Raw genomic sequence first — 25134 nt, forward strand, 5'->3', positions numbered from 1 at the left:
TCGCTTATCTTATATCTTCTTGCAAGTTGTTGAAATGAATTTTGAAAATTTCAAATCAAATCTTTGGACATTGATCATATTGCTATATTTTCTTTGTCTTGGCTCTAAGTTTCCACCATGGATTGATTGAGATTCTTTTGTTTCATTTTGCCAAACTCAATAGGAATTATAGTATAGATATAGATAGATAGTACGTTGCATAGTTGCATGCATATAAGTAGTTGCGTTGAATAAATTACTTCCCTTTCATTCATCTCCTTTGGTTGTGTTTAGCATGAGGACATGCTATTGTTTAAGTGTGGGAGAATTGATGAATCCATATTTTACGATATATTTTGGATTGATTTGAGTGGATTTCATCACAAAATCCACATTTATTCATCTAAATAGCATGTTTTTGAGATTTCTTCCTAAATTGTGCTTGAAAATGAAAACATGCTCTTTTGTACTTAATTTAGTCAATTTTCATTCACTTTAATCCCATTTGGTGCCTTGATATATTTGATAAGTAATTTCAGGTTTCCAAGGCAAGTATGGGTTGAAGGAGTGAGGAAAAGAGCATACAAAAGGGAAGAAACCATGAAGAAATGGAGTTTGGACATTCCAGCATCCGTGCGTGCGCACAGGTGTGAGCTCAGCGATGCGTACGCGTGGGAGGAATTTTGTCTGGCGATGCGTACGCGTGACCCATGTGTACGCGTGATCCAAATCACGTGAGCTCATTAATGCAAATCACTGGGGGCGAATTTTGGGAATCCAAAACCCAGTCCAACTCATTTTTTAAAGCTATTTGAGGCCAAAGTGAAGAGGAATGAAGGGTAGGGGCAATTAGGTTTACCTTTTATCATGCTTTTCTCTTAGTTTCTAGAGGGAGAAGCTCCCCCCTCTCTCTAGAATTAGGGTTTTCTTAGTTAATTTTCTTTTAATTTTAGCTTTTAATTCTTGTTTTAGTGTAGTTTTCTTTATGTTTTCATGTTCCTTCATCTTGATCTTCTTTATTTCTCTTGTTATTTCCTTTATTTTGTCACTTTTCATTTTATGAATACTCTTGTTAATTTTAATTTCAATTAATGCAAATTTATGTTTCATGTTCATTTAATGATTGTTTGAGTTATTGTTGTCATTTTCTTACTTTTGGTAGTTAGATTTTATTTTTTATGCATTTTAATATTATTTTATTTTCATGCACACCAAGTGTTTGATAAAATGCTTGGCTTAGTTTTTACTTAGTTTTTCTTCACTCTTGGCTTGGAATTGATGACTTTGGTGACCCTTGAGTCATTGATGTCCATTCTTGTTGATACATTAGAGAAGTTAGTTAATTTGGTTTCCCTTGACTCTAAGTGACCCATTGATAGTATTGACTAGGACTTAGGGATTGGAATCAACTATGCCTATTTGACTTATCCTCTATGTAGGGTAGACTAAGTATGATTAATTCTTCATAATCATCATGTGTTTGTGGTCAATGTCTAGGATAGGTAACCTTAGCTCTCAATGTCTAGGATAGGTAACCTTAGCTCTCTAAGTTGATACAAGGAGTGAAGAATAAACCAGAAAAAAAGAGAGGATGGATCAGAACAGTGATGGTGAGCAAGAAAGACCCACAAACTGGAAGTACAGGGCGATGCGGCACCACCGATATGTTATTGGCGGATTGGATTTCGCTTTATTGTCTTTTGATCTGTGTTCTTGGAAAGAACAAAAACAAAACTACAGGTAGACAGTGGATAATATAAAAACCACCTCTAAAATGGCACCGCCATCTGCCAGCTGTCTTGTAGTGAGAATTGTAGGAATAATCTTTTATATTTGACAAGCTCATAAGAATAAAACTACAGGACATGCAAGGCATCTAATCCTACTTTTCCTTTCAACCAAAAAATAATAATTCTCATACAAAATGTAGCAAAACATTGTCGAAATTGTTTGGATCAGTATGGTGAAACATACACTTGGCATATTGTCGAACACTTGGCATGAAAAAGCATAAACAAGACAAAAAAGCACTAACAAGCATTCTTTGCAACACCAAATCAAAATTCAACACCAATGACCTGAAAAATCAACAGTATTTCGTAGTGACTCAGCAAAGTATCAGTCAATCAATCCAAACAAATTGAAATTGAAACTCAAAAAGCTCTTAACAGCATGTTTAACTATGTATAAACTAACACTAATTCTAATTAGAAAATCTTAATTCTAACCTAAACTCAAGTAACAGCAGCAAATAATCCTAACCAAATCAAATTAACACCAGAGTCAACATATAACTAATCCTAAATTAAGTAAAATATAGAAGAAAATGTGATCTGAGAACTTGAGTTAAAGAATAGAGCAAGAACTCAGGAGAGAGAGAGATGCAGTGGCAGTGACCAGCCGCTGCTGCGTCTGAACTCACTGGAATTAGAGTGGCTCTATTCTGATTTGGTGACTAGGAATGAGGGAGGCAGGGGCGAGCTGGAGAGCCACAGTGCAAGGTTGTGAGGAGGAGAAGAAGATGGTTACGGCAGCACTGGATGGTAGCCGACAGCAAGATAGAGAAGGCAGGAGACAGGGGAAGAGAAAGAGAAAAAGGGATTTCGTGGTGGTTGTTCGGCGAAGGTGGTTCTGTGGTTCTGATGGGGAACCTGAGTTTGGTAGGATCTGAAGGTTTGAGGATGAGAAAATGATTGAGGGTTAAGGTTAAGTTTGGTTTGTCTTGAGAAAGAAAAGATAATGAGACTGAGGAACAGAATGGCAGGGGGCGTTTCAAACAGATTAGCAGCGTTCATCAGATTTGCCGGTACAACTGCCACAAAATCGAGAGATAGCAGCGGCTCGACCAACCTCCGCTAAATAGCCGCTACTATCTACTGCCTCTCTTGTAGTGTTTCCATATAAGTCTCCTAATATATCTCATTTTAAACATGCCATCCCAAATAATTCCCCATATCTGATATCAATTATTTGTCGAATCAACGACCAAGACATTTGCTCTTCATCATTAGTAATTACAGATTTTATTTTTTACTTTATTGATTAGCATAATGTACCCCACACAAAACTAACCATAAAAAAAATATTGTGTAGGTATTACCCATTGAATTTGTATTAAAGCATTCCCATCAAAGTATGATGCAGTTCACATGCTGCACACTACTAGTTATGGATACAGGATGGGATTACGCTGTAGAAAAGACAGCTTATTTCAAGAATTTAATATTACCATATGATGGAAGGTATTTAGAAAGGACAATAACATTAGAAGTGGAAGTGTTTTAGAATTTTTTGTTTACTCAAATAATGAGAAAACAATGTATGTTAATATAGTGCAAAAATGATCATTTTCATGTTCCTATATAAAAAATGCAGAGAAAAAAAATGATGTCTTTGTAGTATATTTTCATATCACGTTGCACTAAATATATCAATTTATGCTTAGTTGCCTTTAAAATTATCAATTTAGTTTATGTAATCATTATACTTAGATACCATTTCCAATTAAATTATTATAAACAATAGTTAAAAACTTCTTCATCACAGTTACTCAATTTTACATCCTTTTAAATTAATTCCATTTTGATTATAAGTTGTCTTCTAAAAAGCTTATGGTCAGTATGCTTTCCAACTGTTAATACATTTTGTGTAAATATTAAACTTATCTATTCTATATTTCTGACACTAATATATCTTTCTTCTTAATTGCACAAGATGTGTTTTTTATAAATACTTTTATTAAATCTCTCTCTCTATATATATATATACTTAGTATAAGTAGATGGATATTAGTAAGCCTTTTTTATGGTATTAGATATATTAGTTCTTCTTTTTGTTTGGCTTTGACTTTAGCTTCAGAATTTTACCGGTATAATTGAAAGAAAAAGTCTAAGAGACCAGCAACTTTATTAAATTTTGGACAACATGTAACTAGCAAAAGAAAAGTGAGTAATCCCACAACATTGGATTAAATCTCACACCATTAAAAACATTATTGATGACTACTTGATGGCTACAAATCACAAAAGTTGCTGACCCCTAACACTCCTCTAATTAAAAATACTACTTTAACATTTAACATTTCAATTTTATTGAATATTTTATTCCAATAACTACACTAAATAACCGTTTTAGTTATCATTCTCCTTTAGTCATAATACACTTTCTATAATTTTTATATCCTTTGAGCAATTAATTTATAATACTAATAGTTTACTAAAGCTTAATGATATTTTATATAATAATAATTTTTTAGTATTCTAATTGTTTTTACAATTACAATGACACATTGGGTTTCTCAATTATTTCTCTTTTCAGCTAATGCTTTCATGCTCAGAAGCATTTGGTATTTTACCCTTTTCTATTTGTTTAATCGAATTTTATGAATTCAATATCAAAAGACCAATCCATTTTGGAGTATTTCTTCAATTGAGTGTTGTGGTCAATATTGACTACTATTTATTATTAATTACTTCCATATTCACTTCACATTCATATAGTTAATCAAAGACTCTTATATGCAGGGAATCTTTTTTGTGTTAATTCGTAGTTATTACCAATGTTTGGCGATGACTATAATTTGAACGCTAAATTCGCTAGAGCAAGAAGAGCGAGTATTATCAGACAGAAGAGATTAAGAGGTTCTATACAACGGGATGATTCTGTTTTATTAAATCTTATATATTTAATTTAGTTATTTCTTAAAGTAGTGCTTATATTTATCCATATAATTTTCATTCTATTCTCCTTTTTTTATTTTGTACATGTTTTAATTAACAAATGCAGTCAACTTGCTACCATATATGAGAAATGCATCAACTCTACATTTACAGTTTACAACCTCAGTTACACTTTTAAATGAACATGGATCCACTTATGCTGATTCTATATTAGGTGTCATTCTCATCTATCAAAAGCACACTTTATTAGTGTGGAAAAGGCTTTATCAAGCAGTCAGCATAATAATTGTTCCAATTTTCATAATTCCATGACACCTGATGGTTAGTGCACTATTTTGTTGAATATAAACATGCACAGCATTCCTCATCAAATTTTCTTCCTGTATTCTTTAAGATTAGATAATACTTATGTTTCTTCATTGTTTTCTTCTGTTGCCTACACTACATGTCTATTTATATGTTCATGGAGTTCACAATGTTTTATTTTGTGGATCAAGAAATACTCCTCAGCTTCAATAGAGAAATAGTAGTGATGGAGGCCAGGAACCTGTTAGCGATATTTTCAAGGGAAAGAGGGTAGTTATAGCAGATAGTTACCAACTGTAACACCATAACTACCAAAGCTCACGCTTCCGGCTACGCGTCTCTAATAGCTCGGACATTACAACGACACTTATACTATTTAATACTAAAATATGAGCCTGTTTAAAACTTTAAATCGCAACACCGCCCCCAAAGTACTTTCGTTCGACAACGTACATCTGTAGATACCATACAACTTACAAAAACTCATAAAGGGTACATTCATATATATATATATATATATATATATATATATATATATTACAAGCATTAGCCAATACAATTCCTATCCCTCTTACAGAATATATCAAGAGAAAGGCGAGGGTACAATAAACCATAACTAAGACAATACAGAGCATCACAACATTAACTAAATAAACTCTTCGTGACTTCTGCGCCCATACCCTGAAAGGGGAAAAATTTAGGGGGGTGAGAACATCATCCTCGAAAGGGTTCTCAGTAGAGGGTTTTTGAGAATTACTGTAATAGGATACGTGAAGATAAACCGTACCAATGATTAATAACCATCTTATGCCTCTTTTCAAAAACAACGGTTTTCAATATAAGTAAAGTTGGAAATCTTTTCTGAAAGAGGAACCATTCAATTCTCAAAAAAACTCAAAAGCCATTTCAAAAAGGTTTATCTATGCCAAACCAAAATAGCCTTTCATATTTTTCCAAACCAAAAACACAAAACCGAAACCAACCATCGGTCCATATCATTTCAACCACGGCCCTAGGCCCAAACAATCCAACCATCAACTAAATCACCACAATCCAACAGAGTCCCAGTTGCAAACACAGATAGGGAGTTCAAGCACAAACAAATAGTTACAGCAAGTAGAACAATTAGCAGTTAATCACAAAGGCAAACCAAGTACAATATGCACACCCAAACAATGTCACATAGATGCATATGATGCATGCTTGTCCTAGTGGCTGATGATATCACCCGTCGGTTATTAAGCCAACCCGACGTGTCCGGTAGCTAACCCGGGCACAGTTTTTCTGTTGCGCATTAATATCATTAGAGGGAATATGTGCCCTTTCACCATTAGAGGGTATCTGCGCCCTATTGCCATTAGAGGGTATCTGCGCCCTGTCGCTGTTAGAGGGTATCTGCGCCCTGTCGCCATTAGAGGGTATCGGTGCCCTGTCACCCTTACAACCAGAGAGAAAATACAAGCATACTCGCATACAACATTTATCTCAACCATCGGCTTAAATTCACAATTCATTCAATAGCATACATGCACTTATACTCAACCATGGATCACCATCCATCTCAGTCATCCAGCTCACGGTTCGATCCAGAACCAGCCAATTTATCAATAAATACAACCCTTCAGCTTAAATTCATAATTTATAGCCAGCCATACGGCTCATAACTCATTCAAAAATCAACCATAATCCAATAGCATACACAGCCATTCCGGCTCATAACAAAATAGCACTTCTACCATTCAACATCATCAAATTCATGAAATCGGCATTTAAGCAATAAATCACTTTTCTCAATTCATTTCACTTTGAAATCAAATTTCAACTCTTTTCAGCCTTGGCTTTAAAGATCTCATTTCTCAAATCATCTCAGGCTCATAAGCCACTTTTACTCAAAGTAAATTCCCCTTTTAAAAATAATTCCACTCTTGGCATCCTCTTTCCAAAACTTCCAAAACCATGGCAAGTTAAGGATTTATTTCAAAGTATTCAAAATCACCCATCCAACAATGAAATTTTATAACAAAAGTTTCTCTGCAGAGTCCCAAGTCTTTAGGGGAGAATAACATAACTCATCTCGCCAAGTTCATTTAAAATCATTAAAAACCTCAAATTTCTGATTTGAGTAATAAAATAGGGTCTAAGCCAAACTGAGTCACGTAATCATTTACTTCTTTCAAAGCCATTTCCTTTACTTAGGCAAAACCAACTTTAACCCCCATGATAAATTCTAAAGAGTTTCAACTGTTCAATGTAACACCCTACCATACAGAGTCTTATGCTTAAGTCATAATTCAGAGATGGCAAGGTATTACGACCTCTAAAATAAAAAAAATTTAGTACGTATAGTAGTATGAATGATTGATTATAACTAGGAGCCTTTGTAGAGAAAGGGGTAAACAAAAAAATCGCAACTCAAAAGCGCAACACTCCGATCGATAACGTAACGAACAAGGATAAACCAACGCGAGATTATATATATATACAAAGGAGTGTCAAAAACAGGAATATCAAGACTCAAAATCCGGCTGCGAAGATAACCGGTCCGAGCATAGTAATATATACATATGATAAAAAAATAAGGAAAACCCCAAAGAAAACCCAAAAGGGACACAAATACATAAAACCTATTCTCCAAAATCTTCCAAAAGAGGAGTCATCACAGTTTGTATTATTTAATGGAGATAAAAGCATCTAAGCAAAACATATAAACCAAAACATAGTCCCGAGAACAAAGGATCTTCGCAAATCTAGAAGTCTCCAGCATGCCTCAACGGGAAACCTCACGTCCTGCATCTGAAAATCACAAAATCCGCATGGGTGAGAACCAGAGGTCCCCAGCATGGTAACAGCTTCCACATATATAATACATAATAATAGAGGAAAGCCGAAGGCAATCCTAGAACTTCCTCCAGATAATTCAAAGCTTATAAACAAGCTAAACCATATAAGGGCATCTGACTAAAGATTCTTCAGTCTAACTAATACTTCCCTTTCCAATTCCTTCAAACCTCCCAACCACCAGCAGGATATAATGTAGCAAACACAGTTATATCAAACAAGAAATATACAAATAGGAACAATTAAGGCAGTTAGACAATTAGCAAATAGTATGCAGTCAAGTAGGCAATCTCAAACAATTCACATAGTATGCATATGATGAATGCCTGTCCCTAGTGGCTGATGATATCATCTTGTCGGTTATAGAGCCAACCCGACAAGTCCTGGTCGCTAACCATTGGACTGTCCCTCTGTCACGCATCCCCAACTCGAGTTATACTCGTTATAAACTTGATCATAATCATGATCTATATCCATCACCCTCACTGGTGAATATTTACGGGGGCGAGCTCATCCGGGTCTTTCACAGTGCCCGGCCACACTTACGACATAGGGTCAACAGAGTATCAAGTCTCAACCTGGAGCACGTGGTGGCTAGCCACTGCTACTACCCAGGGAAACTCGTATCTCAGATAGTGGAAGTGCAATTCACAATTATCAATAATTCAGCATAAACATGCATGAATTCTCATCCATGGATCAACATCCATATCAGCCATCCGGCTCACGGTTCAGTTCAGAACCAGCCAATATTCATATCATACACAGCCATTCCAGCTCACGGTTAAATCCATAACCAGTCACCCGGCTCACGGTTAAATCCATAACCAGCCGCCTCATTAACAATTACAGCCTTTCGGCCCATGGCATAACAAGCACTTCCACCACCATCCTCCGCATCTCACATAATCATCTTTGATCCTCATTGATCATTCATTTTTCCCTTGCTTCACTCGCAAGTTACCTCATTCACTAGCCCTTCTTCTTATAGCTAGGCATATCATAATGATTTAAGACATAAGTGGTGAGATCGGAGGCTTAGAAGTATGAGATTTGGCTTTTAAAATTCAAAAATCAACTTTGGGATGAAAACAGGGCCACGCGTACGCGCACTCCACGCGCACGCGTGGATGGCCTCAAAAACTCATCGACGCGCAAGCGTCATGCACGCTAACGCGTGGATTAAAAATTTGCCAATCGACGCGCATGCGTCAACCACGCGTACGCGTGGGTGTTCTCGTGCCCCAGGCACAACACTGGCACAGTTCTGGCATAACTCTCTGGAAAATGGCTGGGCATTGGGTGCAGCACAATCGGCGCGCCCGCGCACATCACGCGCACGCGTCGATGGCGTTTTCTGGAAGATCGGTGCGTACGCGCCAAGTGCGCCTACGCGCAAGGGGTTATTCTGCTAAAAATTTTCTAAGTTAAAAGCTGCAGAATTCACAAATTCAAACCCCTATCTTCCAATGGACATAACTTCCTCATTTTAAATCGTTTTTCACCCGTTCTTCGAACGGCATGGACTTCCCGGATCCAATTTCATTTCTAAATAGATTTGGCACAAAACGGAGATCCGTAGTCCAAGTTATGTCCCACCAAAGTATGCCCAAAAAAAACCATATTTTCATATAAAACCACAATATGCCATTTTCAAAACAAGCCATTTTCAACTCTTTTCAAAATCAATCAAAACATGCCAATTTCATCCCTTTTTTTTTGAAATCAATCAAATATATCAAATTCAACATCAAGCCTCCTCAACTCACACATTGACACATTACCACAATTTACAAAATCACTATCTCATCATTTTAACCCACTTCACCCAAGTGGCTCAAACTCAAACATATTGACATATCATATACTATTCCTCATGCCAATTCTCAATAACACCAATTTCAATAAATCATTATTGTACACAATCAACATCATATTCACCATCAACATGGTTCAACCCACAATTCAACCATAACCAATCATCAAGCATATATCACAACATGCATATTTCTCATACATCATACCACCAAGGCATCAATAATCATCATCACATATATGACCACATCATATATCTCAATCATTCAACAACATCAATAATTCAATGCCTATCTTAGGGCCTCTAGCCTAAGTATTTCCTACCACATTACATATTAGATACGGGAAACCGAAACCATACCTTAGCCGATTTTCCAAGCTCAACCGGAGCACTTCCAAACCACTTATCCACAAGCTCTCAAGGCCTCAAAACCTCCAAGAACAGATTTTTCACCACCAAAACCCTTTTTAAGCTTTCCAAAATCACCAATCAAGCTCCAATATTCACACATACACAACCTAAGCCACAATCATCATACCCACACACAACATCTCAATACCCAAACATCATAGAATAACAAAATTACACTAGGGTTGAGAATCTTACCACACCTAAGGTCCAAGGAGACAAGATTAACCTTCTCCTTCAAGAGAGTTGGGTCCTATAACATCAAAGAGCCCAAAATCTCAACATTTTTGCTCATAAAACTCGAAAACAAGGCTGGAATTTCGAAGAGCAAAACGTGGCTTACCTCAAAATTAATTGTATGGGTTTTTTAGAGCTCTTTGCGGTGAACGTGTGGCCGCAAACAGAGCGGCAATCGGAGCTCTAGATCAAAAGTTATGGTGGTTTGAAGATCAAGTGAGAGAAAGAAGTTGAGAGAGTGTTCTTCCCTTCCTCTCCACCATTTCAGCGTGTTTGAGTGTGTTGTGAGGAGAGAGAGTGCTGAAAACTAGGGTTTTGGTTTAGTTATGTTGGGCCAAGGGCCCACTTTGGGTCTGGTTGGCCCGGGTTGGCCCGTTCGGTCCAATCTTGGTCCGAATTCTATAAAATTGGTAGTGAAATTCTCGTCTCAGTCTCCTCTATCACATTTAGCCATAAAAATCACATTTTAGGCTTTCTAGAATAAATTCTCATGTATGGGTTAATTAGCCGTTAATTAACCGGGTTTTACATTCTACCCACCTAATTGGGAATTTCGCCCACAAAATTCAAATGCAATTACCTGAGAATAAATGCGGATAATCCGTTCGCATCTCCGACTCGAGTTCCCAAGTGTGTTCCTCAACACCGCCTCGACTCCATGCCACTTTGACTAATGAAACCTCTTTTCCACGCAACCGTTTGATACTGGTATCATCAATTCTGACTGGAGCCACTGGAAGCGTCAAATCTTCCCTTAACTGAACCGATTCAGGTTCCAACACATGGCTAGCATCAGGAGTGTACTTTCGAAGCTGCGACACGTGAAACACGTCGTGCAGGTTCGAAAGGTAAGGTGGTAGAGCCATCCGATATGCCACCGGTCCAATCCTTTCCAGGATTTGAAATGGACCAATGTATCGAGGATTCAACTTCTTTGTTTTAATCGCCCTACCTACTCTCGTGGTCGGAGTAACCTTAAGAAAAACATGGTCTCCTTCCTCAAATTCTAAGGGCTTTCGCCTCTGATCGGCGTAACTCTTTTGACGACTCTGCGCCGTAAGCATCCTATCTCGGATTTTCTTGACTTGTTCAGTAATCTTAGCTATCATTTCCGGTCCCAACAAGCTTTTCTCTCCAACTTCATACTGGTGCACGAAATTGTGAGCACTACTTTTCACAACTCAAATAATCCCCGGTAATGAATCCAAAAACTTGGTGTTCAATACCATGGCATAAACACAACTTCGCACAACTAACCAGCAAGTGCACTGGGTCGTCCAAGTAATAAACTTTACGCGAGTAAGGGTCGATCCCACGGAGATTGCTGGTATGAAGCAAGCTATGGTCACCTTGTAAATCTCAGTCAGGCAGACTCAAATGGTTATGGATGATATATGAATAAAACAAAAAGATAAAGATAGAGATACTTATGTAATTCATTGGTGAGAACTTCAGATAAGCGAATGGAGATGCTTTGTCCCTTCCGTCTCTCTGCTTTCCTACTGTCTTCATCCAATCCTTCTTACTCCTTTCCATGGCAAGCTGTATGTTGGGCATCACCGTTGTCAATGGCTACAGTCCCGTCCTCTCAGTGGAAATGTTCAACGCACCCTGTCACGGCACGGCTATCCAACTGTCGGTTCTCGATCATGTCGGAATAGAATCCAGTGATTCTTTTGCGTCTGTCACTAACGCCCCACAATCGCGAGTTTGAAGCTCGTCACAATCTAAGGTAGAACGGAGGTGATTGACGGTCACACGTTCATATGTGAGAATGATGATGAGTGTCACGGATCATCACATTCATCAAGTTAAAGAACAAGTGATATCTTGGAACAAGAACAAGCCGAATTGAATAGAAAAACAATAGTAATTGCATTAATACTCGAGGTACAGCAGAGCTCCACACCTTAATCTATGGTGTGTAGAAACTCCACCGTTGAAAATACATAAGAACAAGGTCTAGGCATGGCCGTGAGGCCAGCCTCCCAATGATCTAAGATAGCATAAGACTAAAGATAGCTACCAAGATTGATAATACCATAGCAAAAGGTCCTATTTATAGGGAACTAGTAGCTTAAGAATTACAAAGATAAGTAAATGACATAAAAATCCACTTCTGGGCCCACTTGGTGTGTGTTTGGGCTGAGCATTGAATCATTTTCGTGTAGAGACTCTTCTTGGAGTTAAACGCCAGCTTTTGTGCCAGTTTGGGCGTTTAACTCCCATTCTTGTGCCAGTTCCGGCGTTAAACGCTGGGCAGTTTTGAGCTGATTTGGAACGCCGGTTTGGGCCATCAAATCTCGGGCAAAGTATGGACTATCATATATTGCTGGAAAGCCAGGATGTCTACTTTCCAACGCCGTTGAGAGTGCGCCAAATGGGCTTCTGTAGCTCCAGAAAATCCACTTCGAGTGCAGGGAGGTCAGAATCCAACAGCATCTGCAGTCCTTTTCAGTCTCTGAATCAGATTTTTGCTCAGGTCCCTCAATTTCAGCCAGAAAATACCTGAAATCACAGAAAAACACACAAACTCATAGTAAAGTCCAGAAAAGTGAATTTTAATTAAAAACTAATAAAAATATACTAAAAACTAACTAAATCATACTAAAAACATACTAAAAACAATGCCAAAAAGCGTACAAATTATCCGCTCATCACAACACCAAACTTAAATTGTTGCTTGTCCTCAAGCAACTGAAAATCAAATAAGATAAAAAGAAGAGAATATGCAATGAACTCCAAAAACATCTATGAAGATCAGTATTAATTAGATGAGCGGGGCTTTTAGCTTTTTGCCTCTGAATAGTTTTGGCATCTCACTCTATCCTTTGAAATTCAGAATGATTGGCTTCTATAGGAACTCAGAATCCAGATAGTGTTATTGATTCTCCTAGTTAAGTATGATGATTCTTGAACACAGCTACTTTATGAGTCTTGGCCGTGGCCCAAAGCACTCTGTCTTCCAGTATTACCACCGGATACATACAAGCCACAGACACATAATTGGGTGAACCTTTTCAGATTGTGACTCAGCTTTGCTAGAGTCCCCAATTAGAGGTGTCCAAGGTTCTTAAGCACACTCTTTTTGCCTTGGATCACAACTTTATTTCTTTCTTTTTCTTTCTTTTTCTCTTTCTCCCATTTTTTTCGTTTTTTTTTTCTCTTTTTTTTTCGCTTCTCTTTTTTTTTTGTATTCAATGCTTTTTCTTGCTTCAAGAATCATTTTCATGATTTTTCAGATCCTCAGTAACATGTCTCCTTTTTCATCATTCTTTCAAGAGCCAACCAATCATGAACAACAAATTCAAAAGACATATGCACTGTTTAAGCATACATTCAGAGAACAAAAGTATTGCCACCACATCAAAATAATTAATCTGTTATAAAATTCAAAATTCATGCAATTCTTCTCTTTTTCAATTAAGAACATTTTTCATTTAAGAAAGGTGATGGATTCATAGGACATTCATAACTTTAAGGCATAGACACTAAGACACTAATGATCATAAGACACAAACATAGATAAACATAAGCATGATTTTTCGAAAAACAAGAAAATAAAGAACAAGGAGATTAAAGAACGGGTCCACCTTAGTGATGGCAGCTTGTTCTTCCTCTTGAAGATCTTATGGAGTGCTTGAGCTCCTCAATGTCTCTTCCTTGCCTTTGTTGCTCCTCTCTCATGATTCTTTGATCTTCTCTAATTTCATGGAAGAGGATGGAATGTTCTTGGTGCTCCACCCTTAGTTGTCCCATGTTGGAACTCAATTCTCCTAGGGAGGTGTTGATTTGCTCCCAATAGTTTTGTGGAGGAAAGTGCATCCCTTGAGGCATCTCATGGATTTCATGATGAGAGGGATTTCCTCATGCTCTTGATGAGGTTCTCTTATTTGCTCCATCCTTTTCTTAGTGGTATCCATGAGGACTTAGTCCAACCTTTGATCAAAGTTGACCCTTTTTGAGTTTGAAAGGGACCTCGGGGATCACCTTCTTCATGGCCACAACTTCATAGAGGTGGTCTTAATGCACCCTTGAGATGAATCTCTCCATCTCCCATGACTCGGAGGTGTAAGCTTTTGCCTTCCCTTTCCTCTTTCTAGAGGTTTCTCCGGCCTTGGATGCCATAAATGGTTATGAAAAAACAAAAAGCAATGCTTTTACCACACCAAACTTAGAAGGTTTGCTCGTCCTCGAGCAAAAGAAGAAAGAAGAGAGTAGAAGAAGAAGAAATAGAGGAGATGGAGATGGCTTTGTGGTTCGGCCATTATGGGTGGGTTTGGGAGGGAAAGTGGTTTTATGAAGGATGGATGTGAGTGGTGAAGAGAATGGTGGGATTTGATAGGTGAGGGGTGTTCGGGAAAGAGTGGTTGAGGTGATTGGTGAATAGGTGAAGAAGAGAGACGGTGGTGGGGTAGGTGGGGATCCTGTGGGGTCCACAGATCCTGAGGTGTCAAGGAAAAGTCATCCCTGCACCAAGTGGCGAGCAAAATTGCTCTATATGCCAATTCTGGCGTTAAACGTCGGGCTAGTGCCCATTTCTAGCGTTTAACGTCAGCTTCTTGCCCTTTCTTGGCGTTTAACGCCAGTCTGGTGCCCCTTTCTGGTGTTAAACGCCCAGAATGGTGCCAGACTGGGCGTTAAACGCCCAACTGCTATCCTTACTGGCGTTTAAACGCCAGCAAGGCCTTCCTCTAGGGTGTGCTATTTTTCTTCCTGTTTTTCATTCTATTTTTGCTTTTTCAATTGATTTTGTGACTTCTCATGATCATCAACCTAAAGAAAACATAAAATAAAAAAGGAAAATAGATAAAATATAACATTGGGTTGCCTCCCAACAAGCGCTTCTTTAATGTCAGTAGCTTGACAGAGGGCTCTCATGGAGCCTCACAGATACTCAGAGCAATGTTGGAACCTCCCAACACCAAACTTAGAGTTTGAATGTGGGGATTCAACACCAAACTTAGAGTTTGGTTGTGGCCTCCCAACACCAAACTTAAAGTTTGACTGTGGGGGCTCTGTTTGGCTCTGTTTTGAGAGAAGCTCTTCATGCTTCCTCTCCATGGTGACAGAGGGATATCCTTGAGCCTTAAACACAAAGGATTCTTCATTCACTTGAATGATCAGTTCACCTCTATCAACATCAATCACAGCCTTTGCTGTGGCTAGGAAGGGTTTGCCAAAGATGATGGATTCATCCATGCACTTACCAGTCTCTAGAACTATGAAATCAGCAGGGATGTAATGGTCTTCAATCGTCACCAAAACATCCTCTACAAGTCCATAAGCTTGTTTTCTTGAGTTGTCTGCCATCTCTAGTGAGATTCTTGCAGCTTGTACCTCAAAGATCCCTAGTTTCTCTATTACAGAGAGAGGAATGAGGTTTACACTTGACCCTAAGTCACACAGAGCCTTTTTGAAGGTCATGGTGCCTATGGTACAAGGTATTGAAAACTTCCCAGGATCTTGTCTCTTTTGAGGTAATTTCTGCCTAGACAAGTCATCCAGTTCTTTGGTGAGCAAAGGAGGTTCGTTCTCCCAGGTCTCATTACCAAATAACTTGTCATTTAGCTTCATGATTGCTCCAAGGTATTTGGCAACTTGCTCTTCAGTGACATATTCATCCTCTTCAGAGGAAGAATACTCATCAGAGCTCATGAATGGCAGAAGTAAGTCCAATGGAATCTCTATATGTGAGCCTCAGATTCCCATGGTTCCTCATTAAGGAACTCATTGGAGGCCAGTGGACGTCCATTGAGGTCTTCCTCAGTGGCGTTCACTGCCTCTCCCTCCTCTCCAAATTCGGCCATGTTGATGGCCTTGCACTCTCCTTTTGGATTTTCTTCTGTATTGCTTGGAAGAGTACTAGGAGGGAGTTCAGTAATTTTCTTGCTCAGCTGACCCACTTGTGCCTCCAAATTCCTAATGGAGGACCTTGTTTCAGTCATGAAACTTTGAGTGGTTTTGATTAGATCAGAGACCATGGTTGCTAAGTCAGAGTGGTCCTGCTTAGAATTCTCTGTCTGTTGCTGAGAAGATGATGGAAAAGGCTTGCCATTGCTAAACCTGTTTCTTCCACCATTATTGTTGTTGAAACCTTGTTGAGGTCTCTGTTGATCCTTCCATGAGAAATTGGGATGATTTCTCCATGAAGAATCATAGGTGTTTCCATAGGGTTCTCCCATGTAATTCACCTCTTCCATTGAAGGGTTCTCAGGACCATAAGCTTCTTCTTCAGATGAAGCATCCTTAGTACTGCCTGGTGCATTTTGCATTCCAGACAGACTTTGAGAGATCAAATTGACTTGTTGGGTCAGTATTTTGTTCTGAGCCAGTATGGCATTCAGAGTATCAATCTCAAGAACTCCTTTCTTCTAATTTGTCCCATTGTTCACAGGATTCCTTTCAGAAGTGTACATGAATTGGTTATTTGCAACCATTTCAATGAGCTCTTGAGCTTCTGTAGGCGTCTTCTTCAGATGAAGAGATCCTCCAGCAGAGCTATCCAAAGACATCTTGGACAGTTCAGACAGACCATCATAGAAAATACCTATGATGCTCCATTCAGAAAGCATGTCAGAAGGACATTTTCTGATCAATTGTTTGTATCTTTCCCAAGCTTCATAGAGGGATTCTCCTTCCTTCTGTCTGAAGGTTTGGACTTCCACTCTAAGCTTACTCAATTTTTGAGGTGGAAAGAACTTTGCCAAGAAGGCATTGACTAGCTTTTCCCAAGAGTTCAGGCTGTCTTTAGGTTGTAAGTCCAACCATATTCTAGCTCTGTCTCTTACAGCAAAAGGGAATAGCATAAGTTTGTAGACCTCAGGGTCAACCCCATTAGTCTTGACAGTGTCACAGATTTGCAAGAACTCAGCTAAAAACTGATGAGGATCTTCCAATGGAAGTCCATGGAACTTGCAATTTTGTTGCATTAGAGAAACTAATTGAGGCTTAAGCTCAAAGTTGTTTGCTCCAATGGCAGGGATAGAGATTCTTCTCCCATAGAAGTCGGGGGTAGGTGCAGTAAAGTCACCCAGCACCTTCCTTGCATTGTTGGCATTGTTGTTGTTTTTGGCTGCCATAGGTTCTTCTTCTTTAAAGATTTCTGTTAGGTCCTTTCAGGTTCAGGGTCAGCCTCAACAAGAATGCTTTTGTCTTTGCTCCTGCTCATATGAAAGAGAAGAGAATAAGAAAATATGGAATCCTCTATGTCACAGTATAGAGATTCCTTGAGGTGTCAGAGGAACAGAAAAATAGAATGAAGAGGTAGAAGAATTCGAACTTAGTGAGATAGAGTTCGAATTGTGCATTGAGCAGGAGTGTTACTCCATAAATAGAAGGATGTGAGAAGAGGGGAAGAAATTTTCGAGAATTAAGTAAAAGATTTTAAAAATATTTTGAAAAACACTAATTGATTTTCGAAAACCAAGAGTGGAAAAGAAATCAAGTGATTTTTGAAAAAGATTTTGAAATTAGAAATTAAAAAGATATGATTGAAAACTATTTTGAAAAAGATGTGATTAAAAAGATATGATTGAAAAGTTATGGTTTTAAAAAGATATGATTGAAAAGATATGATTTGAAAAATAATTTTAAAAAGATTTGATTTTAAAAATTAATGACTTGCCTAACAAGAAAAGATATGATTCAAACATTAAACCTCTCTCAACAGAAAAGGCCCACTACAAGAAAAAGGCACATTTGTAACAAAAAATATTGTTACAAAACGTCAAAATTTTGAAACAAAAGTTTTTTGTAACGAAAAAAGGGTCCATTGCAGTAAGTCCCGTTACAAAAAGTTTTTGTAACGAAAAATGAAACTGTTACAATTCAATACCATATTTTGTAACAATTTTTTCTGATACAAAAAACCCAAAGCCGTTACAAAAGTGGTAACAAATTTTGATATTTAAGGTATTTTTCGTGACAGTCAATTTTTTTTCTATCAAAAAATTTTGTTACAAAATGTAACATGATTTTGTAACATTTTTTTTCTTTAGTTACCAAAGCAAATTAATTATTTTGTAACAACTTTTTTTTTATTACAAATTACATGGATAATTTACTAAATTATTTTTAAATTAACTAATATATTAACGATTTTAATAAGCAAGTTTACATGTATATAATATGCAAAAACATACATAAGTCAAACAAGATCCTTTTAGCTAAAATTGTCTTGAAACAAAATAACATTAGCTAGTGAGTACATTGATTAGTTCAACCAAAACATAAAAGTTCTAACATAAAAGTTCAACCAAAACATAAAAGTTCTAACATAGATTAATGTCTCTATGCATCAAAACATTCTTGAGCCCTCAAGGTAGCATATGGTCACCATTTCAGCACTCCTGTAAATAAGAAAAACCGAAACAAAAATGTTAGAAACAAGATATAACACTAATTATATATAATTTTTCCACTAAAGAAACATAATCATACTATAAAGTTTCATAAGACAGATTTGACTTGTGATGACAACAAAATCGATCATCTCACAATTATAATAATATATAATATATACTAATTACTTATCCCATAACTTAATAATAAATTTGAAGTTTAAGATCATCTATCTTCAGAATTAGAACAGAAGAAAAAGAGAAACTCTGAACATAATGGGCCTTGAGAATCTGAACACAACACATTATTAGTATAAGGTACCTTAATGTTCTTGAGGTCAAGGTTCAACTCACTCCTCACTAACATAAAGAGCTTTTGAAGAGGTTCGTCATCAGTCCTACGAACTGAAATTTTCATATATTCAGCAGCCTTTATGAAGACATCCATGACTTTACTGTATCACACAGTAGCTGCAGATATTAAAAAGACAAAAACACATAAACAAAAAGAGAAGTTTCAACTTCAAGAACACAAGATAACAAATAATTTACAAGGAAAGGAAAGAAAAGGAAGGCATGATATTATCAAATACCATTATCTTTATATATAACTAATATCATACAAATTGATCAACTAAAAGAACTTATTGCTTCACTATTTTCTCCTGTGTTTGACAATTGTTTCAATTAATTTTTTCATCAACATTACAGTGCAATTCAGTCTGGTAAGTCAGCATCGAAAGGGATTTAAATTTTAAAATATAATCTAGTTTTACACAAGCAGTCATTTACTAATTAACATGATCTTTCTCATTGAAACTTCAAGCTAACTTAAAAAATATAATAAATATCCATGAAAAGAAAAAGATAATAAATTGAGCAGCCAATATCTTACAGCATATAATAATGTGCAGTCTTACACACCAACACAGGATAAGCTACGGATCGAAAGCCAGATGGAACTTAACTAGCACAAAATGAGTTTACCTGGGAGCCAAAGAAGGCTTCATAAGGTAATAGATTAATAGTAAGTGGACAGTGTTTGATGCATCACATAGTTGCCGGTATACTTCAATGATCTGGAGAGATAAATTACAACAATAACCAATGGCAAGAGAAACTTGAAATTAAAATGGGGAAGGAAGGGAAGATACAATACAACAAACTGGAGAACGGGTACCCAGGATGGACTAGAAAGTATGGCCTTCCACCAGTAATAGAGATTACCCAACTCTTGAATAACAACAAAAACTAAGACAGAATTAAAATATTAGATATTCACATTTGTGCATGCTCCAATTAAAACTTCTTGATACACTGATGCAATAAAAAGGAGAAAAAGATTTGAATTAAACATAAAACAAATTAAAAAATGATTGTCATTATCCCTTTTTAATTAAAAGAGCCGGAGAGGCACCACAGAACTCGCAAGAAAGAAAAATAAAACATATACAGAATTGAAAAAGAACATTATTATGTATATGTTCAGCAACATAATAATTAGTTTCTTGAACTTCTTACATTTCTAGCATCAATTCAAAACCTAGTAATACAAGTCATTTTGAGTTTATAAAAGTTCCATGAATATAACCATACTTAAAAAACTAAATAGACTCGTTACACTAGACCAAAAAAAATTATATTTAAGACATTCAAAATTAAGTGATAAAACTAAATAAACCATATGGAGCCATATTCAACAGCCATAAAAGACTAAATTTATCTTAGCCACAACATGATAGTATAATCTTGGAAGAATGCTGACAACAAAAGACCAAATTTGTCTTAGCCACAACCTGACAGTGCATTATATAAAATTTTGCATATAGTGTTTTTCACCAATGACATACGAAAGTTGGATCAATTACTTACTAACAAATAAATTCACCAACCCAAGGTAACTGCCCAGATTCAATTGTATATATATATGCACAATTTTTCTTTCTATTTTTTTAAAGAGGAAAAAAATGGAAAGTGAATTTTGGTTATTTTATCAAACCCTAATTAACTCTAAGAAAAACATAATTCATCAACCAGTTGAAAAAAAACATATGGATACAGGAGTGATAACTTGAAATTACCAGAGGCTTTCATGCGAAAACGCTTACCGTACTCAAGGAGTAATTACTGGACCAAGCAGCGGCAGCACGGTGGTGGTTCCGGCAGCGACGTCGACTTTCCCGGCAACCAGAAATGTACACGAGACTTCATCCTCCTTCAGCAGCGACAGTAACGCAACGGCAGCTCCAATGACGGCGTCGAAACAGCGACGGGCTTCTCTTCACGGCGAACCACCTGCGGCGGCTACGAAGGAACGGTGACGCGACGGTCTTCCTCTCCTCCAACGTCTCCTCTCTCTCCTCCTCGGTTCTGAGATCTTGGCGCGACACGACGGCGGAGGCATGAGCACCACGGCGCACTCCCTCTCCTCTCCTCGCGTGACCCACTTCTCCCTCGGTTCTCTCTTCCTCTCTGCCCTCCCTTTCTTTCTTTCCTTCTTTCTTTTCTTTCTCCGCTTCTGCGTGTGTGTGTCACTTGAGTGGAGTGAGTGCTGTGAGGGATGTAAGCGGTGCTGTGTGTGTGAAGAGAGTGTAAGGTGGGAGTGATGTTAGAAATTAGGGTTGGAGTTTTAGGTAAAAGTAGGTATAAGGGTAATTTTTTTTTGTGACTAAGTATAAGGATAATTTGATCCTTTCTAATAAAATAGGGATAGTATATAATTGAAATTAATTTTAATTCAATAAAATTATTTTTTTTAAATATTATTAAATTTTAATTTTAAATTAATTTTATAAAATTATTTTTTAAAAAAACATTATATAATTAAATTATTAAAATTTTAAATTCTAAATAAAAAAATATCCAAATATTTATAAAAATTATATAAAATCTATAATTTTAAATTTAAAATTTCATCACTTTGATTTAATTATTTTTTTTTTGTGAATAATTATTTAAAAATAAAATCATGAATAATATAATAAATTAAAAATAATTTATTATTTATTTTCTAACAATTGGGAATCTTACAAACTTAATGATAAGTGTTCCGTTATGGTGGATTTAGGACTAGTAGAGAAAGACAAAAAGTTAAAGCTCTATATTTTGTTCTTAAGACAATTTTTCAAAAATTTGTTTAAGTGTAAAAATATGTTAAATTAGAGCGATAATAAACAAAAAATAATATTTGTTATAAATTTATTTTAAATAAGAGAAGGAGGGTGTCCCAATGAAGCAGCGACGATAATTCTGTCTTCTGTAATGAGACGGTGATCTTGAGTATGAGAGGTGGAGCTATGGAGGCAGCGAGAGTGGACGAGGACAACGAACAGCAGAATGAAGAGTGAAGTGAGGGTTAGAATTAGGATTTTTACTTTTTACATTTGTTTTCATTTTTAAATTTTAACTATTTTTATTTATGTTTAACAATTAATTTATTTTGATTTAAATTTTAATTTTTAGTCAACATTTAAGACTTGATTATTAGTAAAAATTATATATTAATTTTATAAAAAATATAAAATAATATATACCATTTTTAAAAATTAATTATTTAATCTTTAATTTTTTATAAAACATAATTAATTAATACAAATAATATTTTTAAAAAATAAATTTTTGAAACAAAATAAAATTATTTTAAAGATTTTAACATTTTAAAATATTTTTTTAGTTACAAAAATTCTTATATTTTGTGACAAACAAATAACTTGTTACAAACAATATTAAATTTTGTAACAAATTAATTTTTTGTTACAAAATAATTGGAATTTTTGAAACAAATGAATATTTTGTTACAAAATATTTTAAACTTTTGCAACAATTTCATTTTTTGATACAAAATATTATAAAATTTTGTAACAAAATACCGATTCGTTACAAAAGCAAATATAATTTGTAACAAAAAAATTAAATCATTACAAAATATCAAAACGTTTTGTAACAAATTGTATTGTTGTTACAAAATATTATTATTATGTAACAATCACTGATTTTTGTTACAAAAAAATCATTATTCGTAACAATTTTAAATTTGTTACAAAGTTTTTGTTACAAATGTTCCATTTTCTTGTAGTGGCAACATACTTGAAATGTTGAATCAAATCATTAATTGATAGCAAGTATTTTTGAAAAAGGAAAGAAATTGATTTTGAAAAAGATTTGATTGAAAAGATATGATTTGAAAAAGATTTGATTTTGAAAAACTTTGAAAACTTGAAAAAAATTGATTTGAAAACAAAATCTTCCCTCTTGTGCCATCCTGGCGTTAAACGCCCAGCCAGGTATCCTGGCTGGCGTTTAAACGCTAGTTTTTCCTTCTTCACTGGGCGTTTTGAACGCCCAACTTTTTCTGTATAATTCCTCTGTTGCATGTACTGAATCTTCAGTTCCCTGTATTATTGACTTGAAAATAGAACCAAGATCAAATAAACAATGCATGCAAGAGACCAAACTTAAAATGAGACACTGGACTCAACAAGAAACATAAAATATTTTTGGTTTTTATGATTTTGTAATTTTTTTTTGGTTTTTTTTTTCGAAAATTCAGTGGCAAAGAAAATAAAGGTATCAAAATTCTTAATGAGAATTCCAGGAATCATGCAATGTCAGTCTAAAGCTTCGGTCTAAAGGAATTAGACATGGATAGCCAAGCTTCAGCAGGACATTGCATTCAAGAGCTAAATTGATGAGAATCAATCAGCTTTGGTGATGATAAGATCATCACCTTGAAACACTAGAATTCATTCTTAAGAACTCTGAAAAATACCTAATCTAAGCAACAAGATGAACCGTCAGTTGTCCATACTCGAAACAATCCCCGGCAACGGCGCCAAAAACTTGGTGCACGAAATTGTGATCACTACTTTTCACAACTCAAATAATCCCCGGTAATGAATCCAAAAACTTGGTGTTCAATACCATGGCATAAACACAACTTCGCACAACTAACCAGCAAGTGCACTGGGTCGTCCAAGTAATAAACCTTACGCGAGTAAGGGTCGATCCCACGGAGATTGTTGGTATGAAGAAAACTATGGTCACCTTGTAAATCTCAGTCAGGCAGACTCAAATGGTTATGGATGATATATGAATAAAACATAAAGATAAAGATAGAGATACTTATGTAATTCATTGGTGAGAACTTCAGATAAGCGAATGGAGATGCTTTGTCCCTTCCGTCTCTCTGCTTTCCTACTGTCTTCATCCAATCCTTCTTACTCCTTTCCATGGCAAGCTGTATGTTGGGCATCACCGTTGTCAATGGCTACAGTCCCGTCCTCTCAGTGGAAATGTTCAACGCACCCTGTCACGGCACGGCTATCCAGCTGTCGGTTCTCGATCATGTCGGAATAGAATCCAGTGATTCTTTTGCGTCTGTCACTAACGCCCCACAATCGTGAGTTTGAAGCTCGTCACAGTCATTCAATCATTGAATCCTACTCAGAATACCACAGACAAGGTTTAGACCTTCCGGATTCTCTTGAATGCAGTCATCGATTCTAGCTTATACCACGAAGATTCCGGTTAAAGAATCCAAGAGATATCTACCCAATCTAAGGTAGAACGGAGGTGATTGACGGTCATACGTTCATAGGTGAGAATGATGATGAGTGTCACGGATCATCACATTTATCAAGTTGAAGAACAAGTGATATCTTGGAACAAGAACAAGCCGAATTGAATAGAAGAACAATAGTAATTGTATTAATACTCGAGGTACAGCAGAGCTCCACACCTTAATCTATGGTGTGTAGAAACTCCACCGTTGAAAATACATAAGAACAAGGTCTAGGCATGGCCGTGAGGCCAGCCTCCCAATGATCTAAGATAGCATAAGACTAAAGATAGCTACCAAGATTGATAATACCATAGCAAAAGGTCCTATTTATAGGGAACTAGTAGCTTAAGAATTACAAAGATGAGTAAATGACATAAAAATCCACTTCCGGGCCCACTTGGTGTGTGTTTGGGCTGAGCATTGAAGCATTTTCGTGTAGAGACTCTTCTTGGAGTTAAACGCCAGCTTTTGTGCCAGTTTGGTCGTTTAACTCCCATTCTTGTGCCAGTTCCGGCGTTAAACGCCGGGCAGTTTTGAGCTGATTTGGAACGCCAGTTTGGACCATCAAATCTCGGGCAAAGTCTGGACTATCATATATTGCTGGAAAGCCCAGGATGTCTACTTTCCAATTGAGAGCGCGCCAATTGGGTTTCTGTAGCTCCAGAAAATCCACTTCGAGTGCAGGGAGGTCAGAATCCAACAGCATCTGCAGTCCTTTTCAGTCTCTGAATCAGATTTTTGCTCAGGTCCCTCAATTTCAGCCAGAAAATACCTGAAATCACAGAAAAACATACAAACTCATAGTAAAGTCCAGAAAAGTGAATTTTAATTAAAAACTAATAAAAATATACTAAAAACTAACTAAATCATACTAAAAACATACTAAAAACAATGCCAAAAAGCGTACAAATTATCCGCTCATCACATACCAACATAGCGGAGATTGACATTTTCTCCCATACAAGGCCT

General features: G+C 36.5%; 1 non-coding gene across 1 annotated transcript; it reads left to right on the forward strand.

Moving 5' to 3' along the window:
* The first annotated feature begins 16832 nt into the window (after positions 1 to 16832).
* LOC130964047 (small nucleolar RNA R71) lies at positions 16833 to 16940 on the forward strand. The gene has a single exon (XR_009080159.1). It is a non-coding gene; the product is annotated as a small nucleolar RNA R71 (small nucleolar RNA).
* The last annotated feature ends 8194 nt before the right edge of the window (positions 16941 to 25134 follow it).

The sequence above is a fragment of the Arachis stenosperma genome, chromosome 2 (assembly GCF_014773155.1).
Source record: "Arachis stenosperma cultivar V10309 chromosome 2, arast.V10309.gnm1.PFL2, whole genome shotgun sequence".
NCBI lineage: Eukaryota > Viridiplantae > Streptophyta > Magnoliopsida > Fabales > Fabaceae > Arachis > Arachis stenosperma.